Source organism: Dermacentor variabilis, chromosome 6 (genome assembly GCF_050947875.1).
Source record: "Dermacentor variabilis isolate Ectoservices chromosome 6, ASM5094787v1, whole genome shotgun sequence".
NCBI classification, from domain to species: domain Eukaryota; kingdom Metazoa; phylum Arthropoda; class Arachnida; order Ixodida; family Ixodidae; genus Dermacentor; species Dermacentor variabilis.
Genome location: NC_134573.1, coordinates 101,497,229 through 101,512,443, shown reverse-complemented (window position 1 = coordinate 101,512,443; position 15,215 = coordinate 101,497,229). Strand labels below are relative to the sequence as shown.

The 15,215-nt window shown below is 46.2% G+C and overlaps 1 protein-coding gene across 1 annotated transcript in view; it reads right to left on the bottom strand.

The window, feature by feature from the left end:
• LOC142584961 (thromboxane-A synthase-like) overlaps positions 1-14,529 on the bottom strand; it is a 44,951-nt gene extending 30,422 nt beyond the window's left edge. The window contains exon 1 of the mRNA XM_075695339.1: positions 14,332-14,529. The gene's annotated coding sequence lies outside the window, so the exon portion shown is untranslated. The remainder of the gene's footprint in view (positions 1-14,331) is intronic.
• Between the last annotated feature and the right edge of the window lie 686 nt (positions 14,530-15,215).

The following is a 15,215-nucleotide window of genomic DNA, read 5'->3' as shown; positions in this document are numbered from 1 at the left end:
TCGTTGAGCCGTTACTGCACCGATGCCCATGCTGCAGGCCTCAGTGCAGAGAGAGAGAGAGAGAGAGAAAGGAAACATATTTGTTTAGCTGTTTAGTTTAGAGTGTTGATCCTTATTTCAGGTAGCCACGTGTCGTCTTGTCTCAACCGACCCTGTCGGGGTGGCTGGGCCGAAATGCCGAATAACGGGGCCCGTCGACAACAATATATTTGGACCTCAGCGGAGGTTTGAAACGATACTTAAAAGCAGTGCAGTAGAGACATGGTATTCGGGCAGTATGATACTCGCTGTAGGGAGTCCAAAAATACGCGACACTCCGATCATAGCTTTAATTATCGCAATACCAGGCATGTTTTATTTCTTCAACTGAAGGTGGGGAGTAAACAAAGAATATCTTTCTGGTAGGACTTCCGAGTTCAGCGGCTGTTCAGAGAGGTGCGAGCGCCGAGTACAGCACGAATAAAATTTTGAATTTGCCGCTGCCATACTGAAGCCCGTTCTTGAAGAACGTAACAGAACTGTCTTAATTAGCAGCCTATAGCATTAGCTACGTTGACGTGGATACACCTTTGGTCTGAGTTCTAGAATAGGAGGCAAAAAAAAGAATAAAAAAGGTATCTCCAGTATGAAACTATCTTTTCTATTTTCCTGCGACCCTCCTCCCTTTAAGACCGTACGGCGGGGTTATCGCTCCTCCGTTTCTTTGGCCACAGACAGAAAGAAAAATAAACACGATGATCCTCAAGTGTAGCGGCGACTGAAGAACAGCCCTCACTCATACCGCACTTTTTCGAGTGCTCTGCACCGAGTGTACTCGCGGGTACACAACGCGCAAGTTTCTGCCCAAGAAAGCTTCGAGTGCTTAGACGCGAAGGCAGTCGCAAATGTTGCATTTCTCGCGCATCGAGATCTCGCTGCGCTGGGTGCGCCTTCGAAGGTTCAGAGACCCTTAGAGATCTGTCTGCTGGCCAAGCGCCGACTCCTGCAGCTGCTTGAAGACGCCAGTGCATGGCGACCACAGTTGTCGCGAATGCCGGCGCATTATATTCGCAAAAGCCCTGTACGCCGCAAGGCTACTCTCATATTTGGCGTTAACCAAACGTCAGTGCATCTAAAGACCGCGGTCCCTGCCCCGCTGCTACTCTCTGGGGCCGGAATTCTAGTCCACTTGGTCCCCACTGCATGGTTTTTATTTTCTCTACTTCTCTAAACTCCTAAATCACTTTTGGATTGCTGCGAAGGATGCAGACGGACACGTGCCAGCGGTTATAAAAAGATGTCGCGGTTTCGCTCGAAAGTCGAAGCATTGATAGCTTTAGCAAATTAATGGACAGCTGCTCGACGTAAGGCTGGTAGTTTTATTGACCATCAAAATGGCAGTAAAAATTCGCTTACCAACTAAATTAACGAGCATTCTGTCAAGTGCACGCAGGAAAACAAGAACAGATTTCACTGGATAACGACAAACACTTGCTGTCTTCACAACGCTGGCGTGGCCGGTGAAGAGCGCAAACAGAGAGAAGTGAAAGCTTCGTGCGGCCTCTCGCTTCAACGTGACTCCGAAACGCGAGATTACGCATCCTCTAGACACTAGGCGCGCGGTAAAGCAAAACACATGGAGCCATCAGCCATGTCGGTTTACCGTGTCTTTGCATGCGCCGGACATTGTGCCCAAGAAAACTTGGAGGATGCTTAAGCTCCGCGTTTAGGAGTGCAACGCGATAGCTATAAAATATCCGCGACTGCTTCTCACGCTTCCCGCGCAACTGCAGCTTCTGTAACCGCAATGTTTACCGGGAAACGCTGGCGGCAAACGCTATGCACGATGGCGAACTTTTTGGTAGAAACGCGGCCACTTGCGTGGCCGAATCAGAAGGTAGTGAACAGCCACGCCAAACAAACAAAAAATTGTTACATAATTTTCAGGTTTCTGTTATACTTTCGCACTTTTAATATTTAAGTCTGAGAAGATTTAACATAAAGGACACGCTGTCGGTATTTTGTTTCATGCCATTTGTTTGTGGGCTGTGATTCTCAATATATCGAATAATAGCTTTGTCAAGAATGTAACACAAGGCATGAGCAACTTTAGTGACACAATCTTGTGGCAACATAACCCGCATACACCGCATGCGATATAGCAAGGCCTGGTATGTGCACAAACCTAAATATATGCGGCAATTTTCGCTCACGGACAACTCCGCCAACGCCTGATTTTCTGCGACACGGGGCCGTTAACGCTACCTTCGTTAATAGGGAACGCGGGCCGCGCATGCGCTCAGCCGCGCGGACAGCCGCGCGGACAGCCCCGCGCAGCCACAGCGCGGCTCGACGACGAGACGCACGCTCGTTCTGCCCTCCAAAGCGCGCGCAAGATGCCGTGACCTGCAACAGCCGGTGCACGGATACGGCGGCGTGCATTGTGCCACGTTCTCCACGGCTCATTCTCGCACCCAAAGCACACGTTGCGTGGGGCGCTATAGGATCTTATCACACTTCTCGCTTTCTCGCCTTGTTTTCCTTTAAGACCCCTGTTGGGGGTGTTTCGTAAGGGGACTTCAACTTTATTACGGAACGTCACGGCGATGGCTACGATTATGGCGAAAATTTTGATGGGGTGGTCCCTATGATTGTTATTGGAGTAAAACGACCTTTGTAAATAGGGGCCCAGCGCCCGTATTCACAAAGCGTCTTCGTTAGCGCCAATTAACAGCAGGCAGTTGATCGAAAATAAAACATAATATCAGCAAAGCGAGGTCGCTCAGAATTTTTAGTTGACGCCGGCTTAGCGTTATATCTGAGAATGGGCCGTTAAGAAAAGAACGCGCCATAATTCGCATCCTCATAATCGCTTCTCAAACACCTCTCCTCCCCCGTGCTCCTTCCTCTGCAGAAAAGAATAGCAGGCGAGAGGACCTCTCTGCGATCCTTTAATAAACTGTACTCTCTGAATAAAGCTTCGCTTCGGATAGATTCCCCCATTTATGTTGGGTCTGCTTAATTTTCTAAATCTATTAACTACGTGTGGCCTGAAGCATAATCTTTTTATGCATAATCTGCCCGTGTAGCTTAGCAGCATCTTCGAACTTTCTTACAGCATAAATTTATGCTGGTTTCGTGTAATAATTATTTGCTTATGCAAATAAACTTGCACTAGTTCGAACCGGATTAAACCATTATTTCTTCACTCCGCAATTGAATGGAAACGGGACCGTTTCGGCTGAACCGTACGGAAAAACGGAAAGAAAAAAGACAGTTTCGGTTCGGCCCTCTAATGGCACTACGGCGTGTCGCTACATTGCTTCAGTGTTAATCGCTTTAGCGTCGACGATTCGCCTTGAGTTTACCTCATGCCGGCGTCACTGCCCTTCTTATCATTAAACGTTTATGTCTCTCCGGGTCGGATAGCGATGTATTCGTCAGTGCATTCATAGGTTATCGCTGACGATTGTCACGCATGGACCTACATGTTCGAGGAATCTGATACTTCCTGATAAAGTGCACTTGTACTTTTACTCTTACTGTACACAATGAGAGCGAACGCGCAATATTCGAAAGTGAGAACTCTCGAGGATAATGTTGAGAACCCGGCAAGCATTCACGCCGAAAAAAAGAAAGAAAACTTGAAGGCACGTTTTTTTTCGTTGTTGTAGTGGCTCAGTAAGTATTGCACTGCAGAGCCCGAGGTTTGGGTTCACTTCCCTGCCCCAGCGCTCACATTGCGGCGTGGTGGGAGTGTAGGAGCGATTGTGTGTTTATATTTACCCGGGTGTTAAAGAAACAGCAAAGAAGAAGACTCGCTTAGTCGGCGTTTCTCGTAATGCATTTCTCGAACGCCGAAAATATTGAGTCTTGTGCCGAGACTCGGTCAGCGAGAAAAGGTATAGAAACGAAAGATAGTGGGGGACGCCACTTTGAAGTTCCCACCATGTACCAATTCCCACGACGTCTTGGAACATTGTTCCGATTAAAGAAAGATTAAAGAAAAAAGAGAAAGTCCACCGGGGATATCGTTCAGTCACTCAGTCCGGATCACAGACGCTGACTCAATCCTGTATCTTTCAAATATCGCAGCAGCGCTTTTGTGGCCTTTTGTAGCTGCGATATGCGAGGCCATGGGCCCAAGATCTTGTTCAAGGTGAACGGTTTTCTATCTAACTGGTTGAGAGCTGTGCAGAGATCTTGTCTTTCATTTTCAAATGATGGGCAGTAGCACAGTAGATGGTCTATAGTTTCTTCGACACCGCAGGCATTGCACTCGGCGCTATCAGCCATTCCAATTAAAAACGTATATGAGCTAGATTGTTTAGAACATTCCAGCTCATAGATGTCCAAAACAAGCAAGATTACTTTAGAGTCCCTGAAGCAACGCGAAAGCACGGGTTTCTGCGGGAAATGGGAGAACTGCGGCCTTAATTTTCTCCGCTGTAATAAACCAGTGTCTGTGATATGAAAGTAAAATATACTCGTGAAATAACCCTTCGTGATTTTAGACAGAGTTAGCGTCCGCCTTTAATCTTTCTTGAAAGATTCCCGAATGATAATAATTATTTTTGGGGCATTGCTACAGCGCCTTTTTGGCGGCAGCCCAGGTTTTGCCACTGGATATTTAAGCTTACAAATTAGTAAAAAAAAATGCAGAGTCGCCACTGGAGTTGTCTAAGTATGCGTAAGCGTTGTGCCACTTGCTCATCTCGACGCAACCCGGTGTCATTAGAAATCTTATCTAACTTCACCCGACCAGTATAAGCCCTTTTCAACCCTTATCCATCGTTATCAACCTTACGAGACTCGATCCGACCCTTATGAACCATGATCAATCCTTATCGGTCGTTATCATTCTTATCGCAATTGACACAATCCTTATCAACTTTATCAGACATGATCCGACTCTTAATAACCCTTATCGGTCCTTATCAACATCGCTCCGACCATTATAAGCCCTCATCGCTCTTTAGCGCTTTATCCATCCGCGTCGAACCATTATCAACCATGATGAGACCCATACAACCCCTCATCATTCCTTGTCGTCCTTATAAGTTAATTGACTGCTTATCTGTCTGTGTTGCGCGACGGGAAGCGCATGAACCCTCAGACATCGGTGACATCTCGGTGCCCAACGGAAGGCGCATCCCGCGACCACCGAAGCGAATCGGGGATGCGGAGTGCTTGACATTAAATTTTAGCAAAATCGGAATTTTCCTGAAGTCTACAATGCTCCAAGACGGCTCTACACGAGGTCCTATAGATGGCTTTTATTCAACTATCACAAATTTTTCAACAATGGCTCTATAAAACGCGTTCTCCTTCGACATATTATTTTGCACCGCCTTTGCGACATGCATGAGCCCTCATATATCTGTGGTACCAATGGCTATTCCCAGAATTCATGATCTCATGCATTGTGAGAATCAATGCTATGCGAAGCATTTGGAATATAAGTGGCTACCCAGCATCGTTTGGGGTTCTGCAAAAGCGTTGCCGTATGAACCAACATTTTCGTGGGGGTTCGATGAAAGGAGCATGGTGAACGACCACAGCGGCGCCGATCGCCATCTGCACCGTCAGCGTGACGACCGTCTTAAATGTGAAGCGCGAAGAAACGGTACAATCTTTATTCGTGCTTCCCAATGCGCGCTCCCACGATCCTGCGTGCCTGAACCCTTCAAGTACAGTAACGACGATAGATGTACCAAAAGCATACTACTCCGTAAAATACCGCATTCTATTCGATAAGCTTCAGTCCACAAATTTCCTGAAATATATAACCGCTTGGATCTATGAATTTATGAGAGATAGAGAGTTTTATTGTTATCAACGCCGCATTTCGGCGTCTAAACACAGGCAGACAAGAGGAGTACCACAGGGTGCCGTTCTTCCCCCATATTATTTAACATTTAGCTAAGTAGAATTCCTTTGTCTCCGGAAGTACATCTTTATGTTTATGCGGACGATAACGAATTTTTTTTAGATCCGCAACCAATATACACTGCCTGCACCAGTCATTGCAGAATTACGAATGCTGGATACATGGCTAGCGCGGTTATTCATGCCGTTAAATGTTAGCAAAAGTGCGCTACTATAGCCCTTCCGTTAACTGCACAGTTGCATATATCTCTGCAATACCACTGGGAAAGCATTCGTCAAGTTCACTCAGTCGAGTAGCTTTGTGTTATGCACGATGGCAAGCTGACCTAGTGCAGTCACGTTGAACATATTAAAACAAAGGAGGAACGTGCCGTAGCTATGTTCCGCCGGCTCAGCCACCATCGCTCTATAGGCTACGCAGGGATACCTTAATTATGATATCTAAAATGTATGTTCGGCCCATGTTAGAATTCGGCTGCGTATGATTTTCCGGTAATCCCACCTACAACATTAAACCCCTCATACTTTTATAAAGGAAAGCTGTACGATTATGTTTCGGGCCACCTAGATTCGTTGCCAACACTGTTTTATATCAGGAAGCTCGTAACCCACCCTAGATTGCAGCTTACGCATGCCTATGATTCAGACATTTTTGAAAGTTTATGACTTTTTAAAAAGACGTGCGCAATATGTGTTTATCGCTAAAGCGTCTGAGTTTTTTTTAAGTATCATGGTCGAGATTACGCAGCCCTCAGATAATATTTGTGCAAGCACAGTTAAAACGATTGGATGTGTCCATACGTCAAGTTTGCCATTCGAATGATGCCTTAGCAGATCTCAAAGTTGAGTTGGAGGACATATTTCCATATCATGCTAAACTATTACAAGCAGACATTTAATTAACATCTTACAAGACCACCTACACCAGCAAGCCACTGATAATATAATAACTACTGACACTTCTATGTGCAATGAGCAGGCAGGAGTGAGGACCTTCTCTGAATATCTTCAATGGTCTTACTCTTTTCGCCTTCCCGTCTTCACACGCATATTTCAGGCAGAATTATAAGCGATTGATTGTATTAGCGTTACGAAAGCTTCGCAAAAATGAACCTTTAGCTGTTATTGTATGCACCATCACTTACTGTATCTTTCAATTCAAAAATTTGGCGATGGTGCGATGGTACCTCCGTAATTACGGCACATATGCTTGCTTTGGGTACCGGAACATCGTGGGTTGCAATTGAGTGAAACGGCTGATTCACTCTCACGAGCATCCCTCAATGGCCGTATCATATCTGTTTTGCCGACATCAGCTTATGTCACCGCGAATAGGTTGAGAAATTTCTCTATATCGCCAATTTCTGCAATATTCATGCTAGCATCATCTTCTGAATTCCACCATCTTTGTTCCCCGTGGAATAATAACTGGTGTCCTTGAAAGCAACTGGAAGTTTCCTTTACAAAATTGAGATGTCGTTACCGCCTCTAAATTTTTACTTACACGGGTCTGGTCTCGCTGTGTCTCCTCTATGTTTCTTTTGAAATGCACCTGAATCTATTAAGCATTACTTTCTCTCGCGCCGTCGATTTTCTGGACAAAGAAAACCTTTAGAAGACTCATTTCGAAAACTTGGGCTATCGCTAACCTCGCCAACCATCCTTCCTTTTGGGGCGAGTTCACTGGGACCCAGTCGCAGGGATGCTTTTCTTGAAGTTTACAATTTTATTAGAGAGAAAAAAAATTACCTTGCTGAATTTCGAAAATTATCAATTATTCCTGTTATTTTACTTCATTATGTTATTTTATCTCAAAACTCTTAACTGTATATATTTAAAACTTCTAAATCATATTTCGTTACTCCCACGTTCTACAATTCAAATTTAGACAGGAAACCGCCTGCTTCGTGGCCAATCCCTCATAGTGGCTATGCGCGAGGGTTTGGAAACAAGACAAGACAAGAGTACTCTGTCTGTCTATTATGTAAAAACCAGTATATGGGTAACTTTCTTTGTGGACAACAGGAGCAACTCTGTGGTATTCAAGTAATATCAAGTGGAGGATGAAGCCACCATTGACTTTCCTGAACATGTCACTCAAGGTGAGCTTCTGAATTGCATTGTGGATGAAGCCTCAGTGTCCTCAGAGAAACTTTTGGAGCGAGATTCTGTGAAAGTAAATATTCCGTTGCGTCTGTTCAACGAGCTGCTGTTGACACTGCTAGAAATAACTTTTATGCTCCGACAAGCCCCTTTTAACGAGCTAGCGACAATTCTTCGAGCCATAACAATTCAACAATAGCAAATTTCGCAGTAAAGCTCTATTATTGAGACTCTGGCTTCTGCTTTAACCACGCGAGCCAACCATTCATCACAAATAGTACGTTTTGAAACGTTCGACGGCTATTTTCACAGTCCAGAAGGGTGGATAGCTTTCTATGAACAAGCTGCGAAGAACAATGCATGGCTGTCTGAACAAGACCTAGTAATTAACATGCGACCGTGGCTTAGCGGGATAACCAGAAAGCGGCATGATTGGCGACTTTCGCAACAAAAGCCTGAACCTTGGTTTAAACGGAAGGAGAGTTTCCTTCTGACTTTAAGCAAGAATCCGGTTGACCGGCGGCGTGAGGCACTATTCTACAGTTTCAAATTAAGCACGCCACTCGAGTGTTTTCTGGAGAAACAACGACGTTTTCAACTCGCTGAACCTGGACTGTCGCTTTCATCGCTTTTTGCTCTTATCATTCACGGCTTACCTAGAAATTTGCAAAGACAGGTTCTAGCAAAAGGTTTGAAAACGCTCGAAGCGCACTTATAGCCACTAAAACCATTTCCGCATTACTGGACTGAGCGAAGATACAAGATTACATCAGACGTTGCAGGGACGGCAAGCATCAATCGCTTGGATGAGAAGTGTCCTTCAGTGTTGGAAGCTGTCAGGTCTAACTTTGGCGCCAGCATCGCAACACCTATAACTCTCCTACGGAAACCGACAAAGTGAAATGATGAAGAGCAGGAAGAAGCAGAGGAAAATTCTAAATATGTGTCTACGGCAAATGAGACCATCCTACTTGTGTCATCAAGTTTATTGCATATATAACTCGAAGTGGACGGTGAGACAATGCGAGCTCTTGTAGACAGCGGAGCTTCGGTTCCAATTATAGAAAGAAGCAGAGCCAAAGCAGAGAACATGTTTACAGGAAAAATAGTCGTGCGAGGCTACGACGGGCGTGAGAAGAAACACTGCTAATGGATGCGCCTAAAGCAAAAGTACCAGCCAAGAATTGCAGAAATACTGGCACCGCTTATAGAAGGCATTGAGTATGACTTTCTACACTCCCTTCCAGACAACAAGTTGCTCAAGCTTAACATACAGGGTCTGGCCTGAAAGTAATGTCAGTAAGGCCATTAAAATTACTTATTGAATTTATCTTTACAAGTGTTTAAAAATCTTAAAAATACTCTCCTTTTGCGTCGATACATCGGCTTCAGCGAGACTTCCAGCTGTAGAATGCGTTGCGGTAGTCCTCCTCCGGTATGGCCTTTAATGGTGCGGTGCAAGCTGCTTTGATACCGTCCACTGTCCCAAAATGCTTGCCTTTCAGGGGCGTTTTGAGGCGTGGAAACAGAAAAAAGTCGGTGGGAGCCAAGTCCGGGCTGTACGGGGGCTGGGGGATCGTTGGCACCCCTGCTTTAACCAGGAAGTCGATGACGATGAAGGAGGCACTAGGGGCCGGCGCATTATGGTGGTGCAACTTCCAGTTGTCTGTGATGTCCGGCCAGATGCGTTGAACCCTGCGCTTCAGTCTTTTGAGGACTTCCACATAAAATTTGGAGTTCACAGTGGTTCCAGGTTCTACAAACCTGTGATGAACCAGTCCGTGGATGTCAAAAAAAACTATGAGCATGATCTTGATCTTTGATTTGCTCATCCTGGCTTTCTTCTGACAAGGGGACGAATGCGTGTACTACTCCGATGATTGCCTTTTGGTCTCCTGGTCATATTGAAATAACCAAGTCTCGTCACCTGTAATGACGTTGTCCAAAAATTTTCGATCACGTTTGCACATGTCGAGGTTTTCTTGGCACGTTTCTATGCGGCGTGACTTTTGGTCGTCAGTGAGCACTTTTGGAACCATTTTTGCGCACACCTTCCGCATGTCGATATCGTTTGTAATGATTTCATGAACTTGAGTTTTAACGTCGGTCTGAGTTCAGCAGTTCCCTCACTCGCGTCACATTGTTAGCCACGGTGGTCGTGGATGGCCGTCCGGCGTGGTCCTCGTCGTCGACCTCTTCCCGGCCTTTCAAAAAGGCCTTGTGCCACCGAAACACTTGCCGATCTGACAGGGCATGTTCTTTGTAAGCAGTCTTGAGCATGGTAACCGTTCCGCAGCGGTCTTGCCAATTTTCACGCAAAACTTGATCGCAAATCTTTGTTCTAACGACCGCTGCATTTTCGCTTGCACAAGAACAAAAAACAACTCTCACGGACAGCCTGTCCTACACTCTCCGATCCTCGGAGCACACTGAGCGACGGAGCGCTGCTTAGCTGGGTTCCCCCTCCCCCCCCCTTAGCAGTTTCAACCGGTTAGACCGCGCTCCGACGTACAGTCGCGTCACAATAAACTCACTGACATTACTTTCAGAACAGACCCTGTACACTGGGATATACTGTGTCTGTGAGCCAAGATGTGCATGAGCCGCAACCTCTGCGAATGGAGAAAGAAAGTCGCATCATGAAGAAAGAAAACGACGTTCCTATAATATATCGTGAATTCTACTGTAGCGGAGGCTATCCTCCAGGTAATAGGACGTTTGAAGCTCCGTTTAAATTACACGAGGCAACTGTAGTACGGAAGAAACCTTACAAACTCACCAGAGAAAAGAAAGCATGACTGAAAGATGAGCTTGCGAAGATGTTGGACTCAGGTATTATCCGTCCGTCCGTATCATCATATGCATTGCCGATAACGATAACACCCAAAGAAGATAGAAGCCTTCGACTATGCACGGTCTACAGAGCAATTAACAACCAACGTTCATTCCATTCTCTATGATTGAATAGATGGGATAATTGACGATACATGTGGATGTCCTTGGTTTTCCAGGACGGACCTTTGTAAAGGCTTTTGGCAAGTACCACTTCAAGAGGATACGAAGCGGTATACGGCTTTTATACCTTCGTTTGACATCTACCAATACTACCGCCTTTCCTTCGGATAGAAAAACTCGCCCAGCATGGTTTCAGAAAATGGTGACTATGGTTCTGGATCCGTTCATTGACCGCTTCTGCAATGTCTACGTAGTATTGCGTATTCGAAAAGCAAGCGTCTCCGTGAACAATACCTGGCACATGTCCTCGCAGCTTCGTCAGAAGCCAACCAAAACGTTAATTTTAAGAATAGTGGATTCTTCAAGAACAAGGTAACTTTCTTGGGAAGAGTACTGGATATCACTACACTACGAAATACACAAAGGAAGAATCGGTGGCACGCATCGCAAAACCCGTGAAGCCATAAACGAGCCAGCTGTGGAAGAAGACGGCGATGCTCGAGCCATTGCTGATGATGATAGTTGTTGTTGATGATGGTGACGGTAGTTTGCTTCTGCCAAGGAAGGACTCGCACCTCCTTAAGCAATTAACGGCTACTGAGCCAGCTGTGGAAGGAGGCGACGACGACGAAAGCGTGAGCAGGGACACGAGCGCGTTCGCATGGTTGTGCCGAGGGGCGCCAACGAGCTAGTTAGTGGGTTAGTTAGCCGCTTGAGGCGTCGCGCGCTCCCACCGCCGGCCAAGCAACTCGATAAAACGAAAGCGGTCGCGTTTAGGCGACTCCAGACAAACACATACCCACACCCAAAGTACATTAACAAAATCACAGGGGGGCAAGGAAAGCGACCTATGTAGGCACTGTTCACAAACAGGGACATACACACACATAATGTTGGGAATGCACCACGCTCCCGTTTTTTCATCCCCCCGTCAGCAGCGAAACTGAATGGACAGCCTGGCTCAGTTCCGGGGACGTCGACCGACAGCTTGAACTGGTGGACTGGGCGGAGAAGGCCGAGCAGGCCCAGGGCCTTACTTGAGCCCGATCCCTCAGCCACCTCCCCCCTTCCCCTTCCCCTTTTTAATAAAGTTTACGACGACCACCGCGGAAATGCCCTAGTCATATACAGCTTCGCTGTAAAAAGAACACACAGCGATGCCAAGAATAGAGGTTGGAGAATTCGTGCTAGTGAGAAAAGAGCTGCCGACCTCAAGCTCAAATCACAAAGGGCCATACACTGTTGCAAAATAGCAAGTCAACAAGAAATCTTAAAGACTGTCTGGTATGTAGGCCCCAATAGCACCATTGAATCAGCCTCTATATAGCAAACGTGTTTAAATGCCATCCCAGGAGCGATGAAAACAAAGGCGAGGCCGTGAAGCGGCCTCATGCAGTTAAAGTAGAAGAAGACAAGACAAACTCCGCGGTAAGAGAGTTCGGGGGCACAGGAGAATAAAGTGTGAAGTTAGAAATGGTGACAGGAAGAATATTCTATCTGTTTATTACGTGCGGGCTTGTTACAAAACGTACAAAATAAAAATAAGCCCTGAGAAAGAAAGAGAACCGTCACACTTACACACAATCAAATCTTTTTCAAATCATTCTGCGCGCAACGCAAAAACAACGGAATAGCACCCATACACTTGCTTGGAACCCGCGTTCACGAATTGAAACGACACTGTAACTTTTTTGTTGTTTTGTTTTGCAAGAACCCTTGTCAAACATGTGATTGAGTTAGTAGTTCACATCTACCGCTGCTGCACTCATAAGCGGTACGCACAAGCGTAAATGCCGTGGACCAGTCGCTCAATTTTCTATCCCCTTCATTAATGCAAACCTGCCATCGCCAGTGGTATGCCGATGGCCGCGGCGCAGACAGGAGTGGGTGTCACGAATTGGACGTGAAGCTCCACAACCCCCACATTTAATCTCTCGCAAGCCGCGTGCCTGCGCTTTAGCGTTACCATAAATCTTATCTCAACACATTTATGGAGCTTGAAACCAGCTTCCCGGATGTTTAACGTCGTCTATTCCTGCCCAAGCCTTGTGTGGAACGCTGCTTTCTAGCTCGAACGCAGCAAGCTACAGGAAAGCTTTACCAGCTGCTATAAGTTCACTGTCACTGCATCAGTACTTCCGTCAGCCTCGCGCTTGCCTTAGCGCTATACCGCAGCTGACTGACGCGTCGCAGTGGTGTTATCTTTGTCTAAAATTGAAGTCAGGTGCAAGTCCTTGTTTTGAAATTCTACACTTCTGCTGGGCGTATTACCTGTTTCCACATTTGGGCCAAAATTCTGTTTCTACTCGCACTCAATCAGGTAAATAACGTAACAGTATGCTCTTGCGTCCCTTGTATTATTTACGTTCAAAACAGGTAAAAGAATAGGCGCAAAATGCATGCTGCTTTAATATACCTACAGACGTTCATGAAGAATCGGCGGGGGAGGTAGATAGTCAATACTATCGTTGGCGGCAATTCCGCGATTGAACTGAGGGCATTTTTACAGCAGGCGTTCTATTTAACAGCCGTTCGTAGCCGTTCACTGCAGAGTAGTTTCGAGATCTAATCTTACGGGCGAAAAAAAGAAATAAAAAGGAGCGCCGTCCCACATATACGGACCTGTGTATGAACGCTGCTTGCCAGTTTCAAGACCAGCAGTACCTGTCGAATGGCATGAGCAAAATGAGTAAACTTAATTTATTAATAAAACCACACATTGAATGGAAAGTTGCCAAGTCTGACTTAAGTATGAAGTCAGGAAAGCCGCCGGGTACCGAATTCGACGTGTTTTTTTTTTTTATGAAACAATATACGATGTTTAGGAGATGATGCCTTTAATCCGCGCCGGGTACTCGTTTACCCATATTAAGTAAAATAATAAAGGCCACGGGCATGTGAAAATTACGTAACATGCACCTAAACGTGAAGGCAACTGATATAAATAAGTCGAACACGCATAATCAAGAAATCAAGCCACATATGAATAAGTGAAACACATTAAGCCCAGTCACCTAACTCGTAAAAAAGTCCCAGGAGTGAATTACACGACATATTCCTGTTCACCTATCCTTCCGTGCCTTACGTCTCTACCGTGTTCAGGTTTACTGCTACGACGACTAAGTGCACATTGCAAATTCGAAATGAAACACCGTGCTTGCACGGAGCGAATGCACGTGTCCCAAACCGCAAAATCTTTCGAAGCGCAGGTTCCAAGAAGAACGAAGATTTGATCAAGCCGGTGCATCCACCGTCTAATCGAATGTAGCTATAGATGCACACTTTCCCGGCACATTTCTCGCATAAATTGCAGGCTTAGGCCTTTTGGTAGAGTGAACATTGCGAATTACAAGCTGCGAAAGCTTTTGCATCGGCTCCGTTAACGTCATAACTGTTCGTACTTACGAGAAAAAAAAATACTGTTGGGAAATACTCCTGGCCGTGTCCTGCCGTCCACGCTCCGTGCTTGCACGGCCGCACTCGACCGCAGTCCGTGCTCGCGCTGTGAAGATCAGCGCTCAGACCACGGAACCGGGGGACCGACTAATAATGACCTCCTTGAGCCCGCGCTCCACTAAACAGGCGAGATGTGTCGGCGCTGTGGTATATGAACGCCGTGTCTAATATGAAAAGAAACAGATAAAGAAAAGTGGGGGACAGGGTGAGGGTTCTCGCTGGGCTGCACTCTCTGTTGCTTTATGCTATCCCTTTCTCTCTCTTTCATTACTCTGCTGTCGGTGCATCTCTGCGAGCTCTTTCTACTTGTGCGTTTTTCTTTCTTTTTTTGTCGGCACTCTCGCCACAGTCCAGAGGTGCACCCGAGGGCACATGTACTCGCTACAGTCGCCGTCTCGAACGAAAACCGGCGCTCTCTTGAAAAGGGTGACACCACGGGAAGCAGATAAGAGACGATGGAGGTGCGGAGATGTCGAGGTCATTTCGACACCTGTTACGCCAGAGCGTACGCAAGCTGTCCGGTCGGCTCGTGCTTCCTAAATCGCCGATCATTCCATAGCGCTTGATGCGGGATTTACCCCTCGGTTAATTACGTTCCGACAATACTCGTGATATCTACAATCGGCCACTGCATACGGGGCAGAGTTCGTTCGGATATGAACTCGCACGCAACGTGTTACCGGTATCTGTTTCCTATTTACGTAGCATTGCAACTAAGATCAAACACGGCTGAAGAATGAAACGCGCGGTTGCGCTATAGATTTTATCCGAGATCCGGAAGCGGACTTACACTAATTAAGTGTACGCATAAATGCATTGCGCCAGCTTGCTAT